The sequence below is a fragment of the Canis aureus genome, chromosome 31 (genome assembly GCF_053574225.1).
Source record: "Canis aureus isolate CA01 chromosome 31, VMU_Caureus_v.1.0, whole genome shotgun sequence".
Lineage (NCBI taxonomy): Eukaryota > Metazoa > Chordata > Mammalia > Carnivora > Canidae > Canis > Canis aureus.
The window spans coordinates 36263202-36275478 of record NC_135641.1 but is presented as its reverse complement, the minus strand read 5'-3'; the positions used below and the strand labels follow the sequence as shown (position 1 = coordinate 36275478).

The 12277-nt window shown below is 34.5% G+C and overlaps 1 long non-coding RNA gene across 2 annotated transcripts in view; it reads left to right on the top strand.

Moving 5' to 3' along the window:
* LOC144302250 (uncharacterized) overlaps window positions 1–12277 on the top strand; it is an 84836-nt gene that overhangs the window by 19822 nt on the left and 52737 nt on the right. The window contains exons 2-3 of one of the 2 annotated variants that reach the window (XR_013369087.1): window positions 2091–2189; window positions 10130–10273. This is a non-coding gene — a long non-coding RNA (uncharacterized LOC144302250). Of the gene's footprint in view, window positions 1–2090; window positions 2190–10055; window positions 10274–12277 lie in introns of both variants that reach the window. The other variant, XR_013369088.1, reaches the window with a different exon arrangement.

Sequence of the window (12277 nt, the reverse complement as noted above, 5' to 3'; positions counted from 1 at the left end):
CAAACTCACTTACTATGGTGTAAGAATAGGAATATTCTATGCAAGGTCTAGGACCCAACACAAAAAATAAAAGTATTATTCTGTAACACAGATATGAATTATTAGCTATGAGTTATTATTCTCAGTCAGTGGAAAATAATTCAATATGCCTCCAATTCCAGTAGTGCTAAGAAAGCAAAGAGGTTAACTATATAACCAATAATGGGATGGTGATCATTTAAGTTAAATATCAAATAAAAATATCATTTGCAATTCAATTAAGAAAATAAACATCATTGCTGCTAAAGTACAGTTTATTGAGTGTTACAGACTTTGTGGAGAAAAGACACAAGGTTTGATATATATTCACACTGTAGAGTGATTTCCTATTGCAAATGATTGGAACACACTTCTGGCATCCTAATGTTCCTGTGCTGATGGGCTCTTCTGTTGTTCAATGTGTCTCAAGCAATAAAATCAGCTTGTAAGCTTTGCCTCAGCAGCTGAGCACTGCATGCATTCAGGCCATTATGGCAGTAGGGATGCTCAGTTGGGAAAATGGTATATAAATAACCGATAACACGAGGGGAGCCTGATTAATCCTTACTGGCCAGTAACTATTTTTAGGATTCCCTTGCATTTGAGAGGATATGTGCTTGTGAGGAATTGAATCTAAGAGCGTGAATGCTAACTCCTTTGTGACAGCACAAAAGGAATTCTTAGAAAATGATTATTTTGAAATTGATTTCTGAAAATCAGATAAGTTTTTGAAATGTAATTTTAACTTCCTACTGATTCCTTCTTGATGCATTCTCTGCAATAGTTTAAAATTTTTTATTTTGTTTAATTTCATCATTTAAAAATCACTTCTGCAATTCTTTAAAATTTTACTTTACTTCATTTCATCATTTAAAAAACAATTCCCTTCTCTCTGTCACATGCTCATTCTTTTATCGTTCTGTCTCTCTCCCACTTCCCACCCCCTATACTCCTCAAAAATATATATTTTTTGACAAATAAGTTAGAACTCAAAGAGGTGTATACATATACTGTCTCTAACTGAGATACTTATATGATTGTATTTTAAGTTATATAAAGAAACATCCTATTAACTAAGAAACATCTTATATAACTAATTTATATAAAGAAACTAGTCTATTATTTGTAGCTTTTTTTTTTTAAAGATTTTATTTTATTTACTCATGAGAGATACAGAGCGAGAGAGAGAGAAGCAGAGGGAGAAGCAGGCTCCACGCAGGGAGCCCGACGTGGGACTCGATCCCCGGTCTCCAGGATCAGGCCCTGGGTCGCAGGCGGCGCTAAACCGCTGCGCCACTGGTGCTGCCCTGTAGCTTTTGCTGTGCTGTAAAGATCTAATATTTGATAAATATTCTCATAAATTTTTGAGACACTTAGATTCATATGTGCACAATCACAAATATCATATATATATATATGTATCCTGATAAAATTAATCATTATCTTAATTCCAGTATGATTGGTTGATTGGTTCTTTATTCTAACTAGTCTTTAGATGACTGAACTATTGACTGTTACTACTTCCCCTCCTACTAGCTACCAATTTTTTAGCATCTACTCCATAAGAGATGCTATTTTAGGTGTTCACATTTATGATTTATAATGATCAGGTCTTCTGTGAATGTTACATAATATTATCCTAACTATACACATAAGAAGGACAAGTAGTTCAAGGGCAAAAGCTTGATCTGTATGATAGGACTATTTACTCAGCTAGTATTGTAATGCAAGTGTGTGTGGTTTCCAAATCATAATATTTTTGTATTATGTTATGCTACCTGAGGCTTATTTAATTTGATTTTTATTTGAAACACTTTTTCAAGCTATCTGGAACCTAATCACAATTACTCATCATCTCTTACCATGGGCAAAATGAATTCCTGAAATCAGCCATAGCCATTTATAGTGAGCATTTGTGATTTACATTGGCAAATAAGTACTACAAAGACGAATGTGAAAAGATCCCTGAAAAAATAACCACGTTGCAGACTGTAATGAATAGTATTAATGCATATTTGGGTTTTATAAATGCTATAAAGGAGTAATTAATTTTAAGTTGTGTCTTCTGGCAGGTCTTGTAAGAGGAGGACATGACAAATTGGTACAACTCCAACACACAAATGTAGGGACAAATGAGTGGAAAGAAAAGAATCTAAGCAAAGGCACTTAAGGTGAGAAACATTAGGCTGAAAATTACAAACTTAGAGCACATAGTTTTGCTTTCCAAGAATGGATACATTTAGGATTTGTGTTAGTTGTAAGAGACAATGATAATATCCCAACAACAACAACCTCACCCTTACTCTTTTCCTCTTTCTTCTGAAAATAGTAAGTTGATGACTACATACTGTAATTGACTAAAATTGTGTATTCTATAATATATAACCTACCTTTATGCATACTTAGGTTATGTTTATAATAAAATAGTCACCCAATTCTATATTTCAAAATTACACTTACGGTTCATCGAGTGTTATGAATGAAATTGTTTCAGCACTTGATAATTTGATTTGATGACTGCAATTCCCCACATTGTAAGGAAGAACTAAACTTGGCAAGAAATTAAAACTGTGAAAGAATGTTTAAATACATAAACATATCTATTAAATGCAACCTCCTGAATGAGCTCTCAGCATTTTGTGCCTGTTTTTAATGTATGTAGAGAACTACAATATAATTATTTATTTTACATGTTTATTGTTCCACCCCAAATGTAATCTTTTCTGAACACATTTCCATTTTTCACTTCATTAGGTTACTAGGACTAAATGCTTTGTCTGGCAAGTTTCATCTTTTGAAAAAGTATAAGAATTGATGTATGTTTCATAATTTCTTGTTAATTCTGAGAATATCTTTTAATTTGTAAACATAAAAGTTGTCACACTTCCTACAGTGTGGATAAAGATCCACACTGGCATAACTCAACCAAATACATCTATTTTATGAGAACTATCTTATAAAAATATTTCAAAAACATTTTGAACTGGGTATATATTAATGTAAATAAACATCCACAACTCATTTGGATAAATGTATAATGAAAAAATTGGAGGGAAATGTATTTTAAAGAGGGAGAAATATAAGTAATTTACAAATTATTAACAGAAGCATTGTTAATACCATAGTTAAGAACCAGACAGGAAATCTTCAGATTAAGAATACAATGAATGAAATAAAAACCGCAATGTAGAGTGTTAATAGCATATTTAGTTCAGCAGAAGAAAGAATCTACAACTTCAAAGACAAATTATCAGAATCCATACTATACAACGTGCTCTATAAATTTAATTCAATTTCTATCAAAAGCCTAATAGCAATTTTCACAGAAGTAGAAAAAAAATCCTAAAATTCATTTGGAAGCAAAAAAGACTGAATATAGCCAAAGTAGTCTTGAGAAATAAGAACAAAGCTGGAGGTATCATGCTTTCTATTTCAAACTACATGAGAAAGCTATAATAATCAAGTAGTATGGTTACTAGGTATCTATCTAAAGGATGCAAACATAGTGATTTGGAGGAGCACATGCACCCCAATGTTTATAGCAGCAATGTCCACAATAGCTAAATATGAAAAGAGTTCAGATATCCATGGACAGATGAATGGATAAAGAAGAGATGGTATATATACATAATGGAATATTACTCAGCCATCAAAAAGAATGGAATCTTGCCATCTGCAACAACATGGATGAAACCAGAGGGTATTATGCTAGCAAAATAAGTCAGAGAAGGACTAATACCATATGATTCCATGTATATGTGGAATTTAAGATTACCATTTATCCAGGAGATGCAAATCAAAACCACAGTGAGATACTACCTCCATCAGGCAGACAATGACTATGAAAAAGTTGCAGGATAAGTATTGGTGGAAATAATGGACACTTTTACACTGTTGCAGGCAATGTAAACTGATTGATATAATCATATGGAAAACAGTATGGAAGGTCCTCAAAAGTAGAAATAGAACTATCAATGATTCAACAACCCCACTTGTGGGTATATATTGAAAGGAAATATAGTCACTATCCCAATGTGATACTACACACCCATGAACACTGCAGCATTATTTACAGTGGTCAAGATACAGAAACAATCCAAGTGTCTACCAAGAGATGAGTGGATAGAGAAAATGGGATATGTATATGTGTGTCTATAAATGTGTGCATGTATATACACACATGATGGAATATCATTTAGCCTTAACAACATGGATGAACCTGGAAGACATTATGCTCAGTTAAACAAGCTAGACACAAAAAGACAAGTACTACATGATCTCACTTATAAAAAAAGTTCAACACGTAAAGTAGAATAGTGGTTACTGGGACTGTAGGGTGGAAGAAAACAGGAGTTGTTGGTCATAGGATACAAACTTTCAGTTATAAGATGAGTAAGTTCTAAAGATGTAATATAGAGAAGAGTTACTGTAGTTAATAACTGTATACCTGAAATTTGCTAAGAGTAGATCTCAAGTGTTCTCACTACAATCATACAAAAAGATTGGTAACTATGTGAGTTGATAGATATGTTAATTAGCTTAATTGTGGCAATCATTTCACAATGTATCTGTATCAAAAATATATAATTTTTATATGTGAATTATACTTCAATAAAGCTGGGAGGAAAATAAATGTAACTAAGACCAATGCAGTAGAAAATATCAAGGAAACAATAGAGTTGTTTCCAAGAGAGTTGAAAACATCACTAAGAAATTTCAAAAGATGAACATATCAATCATGAAATTGTCTACTATGGAATTATTGTGGAACTTTGAGTATCCCATACTTTTCTGAGTCCATAAAATGTGGCTTCTACATTTTTTTAGCTATGAAATATGATATAAAAATACTTAGTGTGGAGATAAATACTGGAAATAGTTCAATGTTAAAATATGTTTAGGCTATTATCCTTACCCTGATTTTATCAGAAAAATATTGTAATCCAATTCCCTTTGCATTTATGGTGCAAGAGGGATAGAGAATTAGCACAGTGCCTTTGATTTCATCCTTAGTGACCAGTTTTCTTGAGTATCTGGAATTTCCTCACTTAATGTCTAACTCTGATATTCAAAGGATTTTGAATTTAATTTTTTTCTAGTGTAAGTATTTTGTCTACAACTACTAATGAATTTTTTGGGAAAAAATAACAAAAAACTTAAGACTGACTTATTAATTTTATTTATTTGTTCAGCATGCTAACCCATACCCTATATCTATGTCTATTTTGACTCTATTTGACAAGGACTGAGAGGCTACAAATTTTTCTTAATGTTATGTTTAATTTTCCTTTGTATGGTTATTCATATGTGTACCCAAACACAGTTGTGTGTTTTTTAAAGATTTTATTTATTCATGAGAGACACAGAGAGAGGCAGAGACACAGGCGGAGGGAGAAGCAGGGTCCATACAGGGACCCCTATGCAGGACTCGATCCTGGGACTCCAGGATCATCCTCTGGGCTGAAGGCAGGCGTTAAACCACTGAGCCACCAAGGAATCCACAAAATACTATTATTAATATTAGTAACTACCTACTCTGGATGAGCAAGGGCTCTCCAGTCCATCATTTTCTAGTATGATTTATTTTCTGTGACCATAGAGGAACTCAAGTTTATGATCTCTGGCTAAAGTTAAAGTCTTAAAAAAAAAAAAAAAAAAAAAAAAAAAAGCCTCTTTAACTCTTCTTAATAATTATGATTGCTATTGCAGTTGCTTTGGAAACACTCATTCACACACACCCAGGGCAGAGATTGTCCACGGCAGGTGAGATAGTAGGGGAATTTCTTTTCAGTGATATTTAGCAATATCTTTCTTTTAACTTACTAAATATTTATCCTGCTTATTTCCTCCTCAGATCTCCCTCCTGTCTTACCACACTCAAAGTTCCCTATTTATCTTTTTGATATTTCACACTTTGTGCAAATTACTTTTCAACAGAGACACCTTCATTGGCCCACCCTCCAGTATAGGGCCTGACCATGCTTTAAAAAGACAATTAGGACCACATTTTTGTATTCATAATTAATTAGTTATAATTTATTAAATAATAAATTATACATTTATTTGTGATTATTTGGTTGTCAGGCTTTCAAGAAAACTGTTTTTATTTTTTTCATATTATTCATTTCCTACCACATATTCAATAAATGTTTGTTAAATGTGGCTTACTGGGTAAAATTCTCTGGAGGTTTTTAATTTATGAGTGTTCTTGTGTGGCCTGGAGGAAAAAAGTCAATATTTTAAATGGATATCAGTTTCAGGCTAAAGCCTTCAGGTATTATAAATGTAACTTTATTTTTCTATTAATGAACTGAATTCATAAAATTAGCTTTATTACATTATATGATAGAAAAACATTACTCAATCAGTAATGAGAACCTTAATCTGTTACATGTTTTCTCCATTCCAGAAAGGTCTCCTTCAGCCCCAGTAGGTCCCATGATCTGGAACTTAGGCAGTAACCCATAGGGAGCTTAGGGAGTAACCCACAACAACCCATCTCCCCACAGGGAGATGATCACTTGGTGGCAATCATCTCACCCCCCTGACCCTGCCTGAGTCATCTTTTTCCCTATTGAGCCTCACAGGCTTTGCAGTGCTGCTGGGCCTCCTTCTCCTTATCACACAACTTCTCTAGACCTGGTTGTCAATACCATGTCCACACTTTTCTTGGGCAAACCTGAAACAGAAATGTACTCACAGAAGTTTATGTACTTGGGCACATAAATCTTAATGAAGCTTTCTCAGGCCCCTGTGACTAAAGAGTTCTCTCTACTGTCTCTGATCGACCACTTGTGAACAGTGCCAGATGCCAGTAAATGTAATGAAGCTTGCCAACTCCTTAGGCCACATATAGAAAGTGAGGCTACATTAACAGTGTTGGTTAGAAGGGTTTAATTGCTAAAGAACGTTCATACACAGCAAATAAAAGTACATGTGTGTAGCCTATTGCAGAAAAAGGATACAGTAGAGCAATAGCAGTAAAGTCAGGATCTACACATCGCAGATATATATACCTGCCTCATAGGAAGGTATCCAAAGAAGCCAGGTGGGAGCTACAGTTGTCCGCTTTCTGTAGGGCTGTCCCAGACACACTTTCCCTCTTGGATCAGGGCCATTATTTGTGCACAAAATAACTCAGAACCAGAGACCAAAACAAGAACTCAGTTGAAGCTTCTGACAGTCATATAGGCTCTGCTTAGTCATCCCCATTGGCCAATGGCTCCAGACATCTCATGGAGGCCAGGTGCAAATCACGGATCTCACTCTTTTTATCAATAAAAAATGCTGACTATCCAATATGAACCATCTCCTAACTCCATAGATCGATGGATACCAAGCAATGTTATTAATCAGTATGCTGTTTGCCTTGATCAGGGTTCAGTGTCCTGTAGGTAAGTTAGCAAACAGTGCAGGCCAATTTCAGGTGCTAAAATTAAACCAGCACAAAGGCAGAAGTTGGATTTATTTGGGTAAAATCCAACCTATACTAATACCTAGATTATTTCTTTCCTCCTATCCTCCAACAATAACCTATACATATTTAAATCATTTGGGACTGGCAGGAAAAGATGGCACAGTCAAATGGAGCAATTAAGTAGAGTTTAACGAAGAGACTTTTCAAATGATGGTTGGTTCAATTAATACAGGATGTTGTTATGCTTCAGACCGAGAAACAATGATAAAATACCAGCAGCCCTGGCTCAGAGAAACCAAGAAGGTAGCAGTTTTTGGAAACAAGAAAAAGTAACTTCAGGTGAAGGGTAACTTCCATCAGGTCAGTTGAGGCCTTCTGAGAAGGGACACAGACAACCAACGGTGATCGATAGCAAGCAAGCTCTAGGGAAGTGGGGAAGACATACCCTGACTGTACTCCCTTCTTTAACTCAGATACTCTGCCAGAGGCAGGGAGGTCATTGACACAGTCAATATGGTGCAGACTTCTGGGACTCAGAGCACATGGAGACAGTGAAGAATACATCTGGAGAGGGAAAAGGAGAATATCCAGCATTGTTGTCAGAGGAAGGCAAAAGCTCAGCTCTTACTTCCTCATGCATTCTTGCAAATTCATAGTATTTTATGAAATATCATTTATGGTCAGCTTCCCTTAGTGACTGAAATCCAAAACTGTAGGATGTAGCAGCATGAAAGCACATGCATTTTATACTCAGAATAATTTTTTTTTTCTGCTTTCCTAAGGCAGCATTTCATCCTACACACAATGATAAATTGGCTGGGGAAAGGGCTATGGGGCAGAAGGGAATTACCAAAAACATAAAACACACTGTAATAATACACCAAAGTACCCAGTACTACTACAGCAATAAATCATTTGGTTTCTATGATCTCATTTTGATTGATTAAAAAAACAAATAATGTTTTGATATTTATATGTTTATCAAAATTTAGGGTAATCCTCTTTATCATCAAAAAAATAAGGATATTTAAGCTCTAAGAGATGAAACCACTCCTCTAAAGTCACACTTATTTTGGCTGCTGATCCATACCTGGAATCCACATCTCATTCTCTGATTCAGCTTTTTTTTTTTCTTTTTTAAAAAAGGATTTTATTTGTTTATTTATTTGAGAGAGAGAGAGAGGGAAAGACAGCATAAAGCAGGTGAAGGGGCAGAAGAAGAGGGAGAGGCAGATACCCCACTGAACAGGGAGCTAACCTCAGGAACCCTTGGATCATGACCTGAGCCGAAGGCAAAAGCTTAACTGATTGGGCCACCCAGTTGCCCCTCAGTTTTCTTTCTACCAGGAAAGTGGACTACATAGATTACTTATTGGAGGCAGTATAATCAGTAAGCTGACAAAAATCAGCCATACCATTTCTTCTAAATTCCAACCATTTTTTCTAAATTCCAACATGACATAAGAGCATAGTTATTAAAAAAAAAATACAACAATGATATGTTTTAAAGAATGAACTCGTTCTCAGACAACAACATACGCTGAGATTACCTATATTGGATTAATGTTAAAAGTCAGAAGATTGGGGATCCCTGGGTGGCTCAGAGGTTTAGGGCCTGCTTTTGGCCTAGGGTGTGATCCTGGAGTCCTGGGATCAAGTCCCATATCGGGCTCCCTTCATGGAGCCTACTTCTCCCTCTGCCTGTGTCTCTGCCTCTCCGTGTGTCTCTCATGAATAAATAAATAATATCATTTTTTAAAGAAAATCAGAAGATTGACTATATTAACTGCATTCCAAGTGCCACAAATTAAAATGTTGTATAATTACCATCTCACTTTTATAAATTGGATTTTCATAGAAATTACAGATGAAATGAGATCTTTCAGACTTGAAATATGTTTGATTAAAGTACCAAAACAAATATCCCTGTTTTATGAAAGTCTGCTTTAGGTCACTTCACTTTTATGAACGACATATATTAGTCCCTACTTTTGCTAACTGAAAGAAATTTGAAAAGGATTTTCACTTTTATGAAAAAAGGCAAACAGCAAAAATAGTATTCAGGACTTGCAGTGTGCACCCTGAACAGTAAGAGTGGCTTCCCAAGCTCCTTCCCCAGGAGCTACATTTAGCACCTTAGCATCAAGCCACCATAGCTTTGAACTGTGTTGGTTCTGCCCTTTATCTAGATTTACTTTATGCATTCTTTAGATGTGTCCTAAGGTATTGTAAAAGCCAAAGAGACAGTATTTTTGGGGTCTTGGAATCTCAAAAAATTTTCCATATAAATTAACAGTGATTGCTTCTTCACTTTACACAATTACAGCTTACAAAGGGTTTTATAGGAATGTTTTACATTTGGATAGCAGGTAAACCTTGCATTTGGTTTCTTTCGAATTAATAATTACAGTCCCTCACAGATAAATGCTACATTGTTATTTCCTGGAAAACATCTGTCAAACAAGTTTATATAGTATAAAATAAATTTATGTGAGTTTTTCTGTAATTACTGGTCCAAAAGCAGAATTATTGGGTATGATGACTAACTTTCTGTGTCAACTTGGCTAGGTCATGGTACCCAGATATTTCATCAAACATTATTCTAGATATTTCTGTGAAGATTTCTTTTAGGTGGGATTAAAATTTAAATCAGAAAATTGAGTTACTTGGTTGGCTCCATCTAATTGGTTAAAGGCCTTAAGAGAAAAGAGACTGACCTCTTCTGAGGAAGAAGTAATTCTACCAACAGACTGCGTTTGGATTTGAATTGCAAAATCACCTTTTCCTGGGTTGCCAACCTGTCCTGCAGATTTTGGACTTTTCAGCATCTAGAAACAGGTAAGCCAATTCCTTATAATGTATCTCTCTCCCTCTCTCAGAATTGCCATATAATTCAGAAATTCCATTTCTAATATATACCCCAAAGAATTGAAAGCAGGAATTCAAACAGATGTTTGTATGCCAATGTTCATTGCAGCATTACTCACAATAGCCAAAACCTGGAAATAATCTAAAAATAAATTAAGAGATGAATGAATAAACAAAACATGGTATATACTACATGGAGTCTTATTCAGCCATAAAAAGGAACAAAGTTCTGATACATGGATGAACCTTGAAAAAATTATGTTAAATGAAATAAGCCAGACACAAAAGGGCAAATATTGTGATTCTTTAAAAATATCAATGTCATGATAAATAATAAAAGACTGAGAAGTTGTCAGAGACAGTGGAAGACAAAAGAGACATGCCAACTTAATGCAGTGTAGTAACCTGGATAGGATACTGGAAGAGAAAGAGGATATTAATGGAAAAACTACTGAAATCTAAATATAGTCCTAAATTAAGTGAATAGTACCAATGCTGGTTTCTTTGTTTTGACAGCTGTATTATGGTAATGGAAGATGTTAATGTTAAAGGAAACTGGGTGTGAGGTATATGGGAACTCTATGATCTGCGATATTTTTTGTAAAAATAATATAGAGTGGCAAATTTTATTTTTGCCAAAGAAGCTGTTAGGGAAATGCAAATCAAAAATAAAAGTATGCTAAAATAAGAAGTTTGTTTAAAAATAAATGGGGGAAGTAAATAAAATTACAGGTCCAAACTCAAAACATACACCAAATAAATAAATAAATACATAAATAAATACATAAATACATAAATAAATACATAAATAAAAACAAAACATAAACCAAACTCATTCATTTTTTAAAAGTTGACTGGTAAAAAACCTCTATTTAAATTTAGAGAGAGCTTATTCTATAAGCCTTATATTTTTTTTAAAGATTTTTTTATTTGTTCATGAGAGACACAGATTGAGAGAGGCAGAGACATAGGTAGAGGGAGAAGCAGCTCCTCGCAGGGAGCCCTATGCGACACTCGATTCTGGATCCCAGGATCATGACCTAAGCCAAAGGCAGGCAGGCACCCAATCGCTGAGCCACCCAGGCATCCTTCTATAGGCCTTATAGTCAAGGGCACATATTGTTCATTTTCCCAGCTGGTAACAATAAAGGAATAATCTTTCTGAAATCCAAAATGGGCATCTGAGGAACTGTATCTCCTATAGATATTGCAGTAAGTCAGGCACCTACATCACAGCTAATTTTGTTTTGATATTTAGAAAAAAGTCTCAGCACCTTATAAGCATTAACTCATTTAATCCTCTTCAAAATCTTATATAGTAGACAATGTTATCATCCCCACTTTACAGATAAATAAATCAGGATACTGAGATTATATATCTTGTCTAAGACACTCTGAAGCATATTGCAGAGCTAGAATTCAAATCCAGGAAGTCTGGCATCAGAGTTCATGATCTTAGTTGCTAAATTATATTGTCCTTATACAATTAATTGTATGGCAACAGACACAGCAAAATGTACCATCAAATTCACCGTCTCCAGCCTAGTTTCTAAGCATCCTGAAATTGAACTTAAAAAATTAGCTCTTCAAATTAAAAAGAAACCATATTGGTAAAGAAGAAGAAAAACTTTCACTATTTGCAGAAGAATGAAACCTAAATACTCCACCAAAAAACTACTAGAATTAATAAATGAATTCAGTAAGGTTGCTACAAAATCACTATATAAAAATCCATTGCATTTGTATACACTAAATGATGGAACAGAAAGATAAATTAAGGAAACAATCTTATTTATAATTAGACCAAAAATAATAAAGTACTTAGGAATAAACTTAACCAAGGAAGTGAGTGACGTGTACTCTGAAAACTATAGAACAATGATGAAAGAAACTGAAGATGACACAAACAAATGGAAAGATGGTCCATGCTCATGAATTGGGAGAACAGATATTATTAAAATGTCCATACTAGGG